At 43.9% G+C, this 1,986-nt stretch overlaps 1 long non-coding RNA gene across 1 annotated transcript; it reads right to left on the bottom strand.

Annotated features, from left to right (window-relative positions):
- Positions 1-390: 390 nt before the first annotated feature.
- On the bottom strand, positions 391-1,562 carry LOC106611911 (uncharacterized). The gene is made up of 3 exons (XR_001330181.1): positions 1,453-1,562; positions 1,220-1,335; positions 391-1,006 (listed from the first exon to the last, which is right to left on the bottom strand). It is a non-coding gene; the product is annotated as an uncharacterized lncRNA (long non-coding RNA).
- Positions 1,563-1,986: the final 424 nt, after the last annotated feature.

Raw genomic sequence — 1,986 nt, 5'->3', positions numbered from 1 at the left:
GGTAGCGTATACATTTACACAAAAAAATATATGGGGGAGTGGAAATATATTTTCCTTCATTATATTCCCCTAAGCCTACCACACCTCCCCTAATTGGAGTAAACTTCAGCTCAAATAATGGCCACAATTGATTTCAAGAAATTTTGCGTCATTTTTTATGTGGTTGGATCATATGTCTTTGCATACTTTCAGTTGAAGCTTGCATTGATGCATGCTTCAAAATACATTCAAACGGACTACACATTTCGAGAAGTGCCCTCCGTGCTCCGTTTCGCAAACTTCAAGTTGGACACATACTCCGACCCTCCTGTGCTCGGAGCACAGTAGTATTCATTTTGAGAAACCCACAGACACAAACAAACACGGACACGCTCTGTGAGTAAGTGATGAGAAGTGTTGGTTTTAATGGACAGCTGGGATGTTGATCATTAAAGTTGCAGAGAGCAGACGGTCAGAGAGCCTTTGGTGAGAAGGTGAGTCACTGCTGCCTCCTGATGATCGATTAGCTGGCTCACAAACCTTTAGCAGTCATTGACTTTAGCACTTAATTTAATGCACAGACTCAAAGACAGACCAGTGATGACAGAGCCCCAACACCAAGCTAGGGTTTGTGATTGACAGTTTAGGGTGATGTTGATTAAAATAGTTCACACAATAATATATTTGTTCTCTCGTTCTCAGATTTTTTCAGAAACCTTTGCAACAAATTGGTTCAACGGCAGGGAGTATCATGTTACAAAAACATCTGATTACAGAATATAATAATGTTTTGATGGCAGTGATTTGGAAATAATTTCAGTAATGATGGCCTTCGTCTTCCAGCTGTGTTGTGAGATAGCCATAAACAGAATCTCTCTCTCTGATGCAGTGTGGACTGTATCGCCATGGAGACTGTATCATGGCCTTTTATGACCCAATACCCCAGCCGCCACCATGTCACAGATGTTGTGGGCATGGTCTTCTCTGGAGCCCCCCGCCACCACCATGCATGACCTATGGTCTCAACCTAGGAGGAGAGCAAAGGGTTAACCTATTACACACACACACACACACACACCTCTTCCATGCGCAGTCTCTTGGCCACGGGTTTAGGGATCCTCCTGTATAGCAGATCATCTGTCTTCTTCGCCGCCAAGTCCAGCTTCTTCTGTTTCTCCAATCACCACAGGGGGCAACAGAGAGGAGTAACAGCACTGAGTCAATCTGACCATAAACATACCGTAGGTCGCACCCTATTCCCTTTATAGTGCCAGTACCAGGGCTCTACTGGACTCATGCATACTCAGGTCGTTGATATAGAAACCGGTTTTAAACATGGCACTCAGACTCTCCTTCCTGTAGAAGTACACACACACAGATCCCAGAGCTATTAGCTTTAGTTCAGTGAGCTAACACTGTCTAGAGATAAACATGAACATGCCTATGTTATTACCGGTATGCAGAAATTAGCACCTGTAAACAGAGAAAGGAAAAACCATTGTAGAGCATTGTGCATCTGCATTGCTCTGTGGGGTTTTAGGCTGGGAATCTGTAAAACACTTTGTGATGTTAAAAGGGCTTTATAAAATAAATGTGATTGATTGAGTGTGGGTGTATTAAGGTAATTTGACTAAGTAATGTTGTAACTTGTAATGTCACAGGACGGCTCATAACAATGTCTGAAAAGGAGTAAATGGAATGGTATCGGACACATGGAAACCATGTGTTTGACGTGTTCGATACCATTCTATTCATTCCGTTCCGGCCATTACTATGAGCCCATCCACCCCAATTAAGGTGCCCCCGGACACCTGTGAATTTACTCCAGAGAAGAACACTCACTGGCCATTTAGCTGTACAAGAACCAGACTGCCTGATTAAAACCTCATTAGCAGCTAATGATGTGCATCGTAAATGATGTGTGTCACGTGTGCTCCCTCTCCGGCCTCTAGGTCACCAGGCTGCTCGTTAGGGCGCACACCTGTCACCAGTGGTACGCGCATAATG

Source organism: Salmo salar, chromosome ssa09 (genome assembly GCF_905237065.1).
Source record: "Salmo salar chromosome ssa09, Ssal_v3.1, whole genome shotgun sequence".
NCBI lineage: Eukaryota > Metazoa > Chordata > Actinopteri > Salmoniformes > Salmonidae > Salmo > Salmo salar.
The sequence above is the reverse complement of the archived record's forward strand: the minus strand, read 5'-3'. Positions and strand labels throughout refer to the sequence as shown.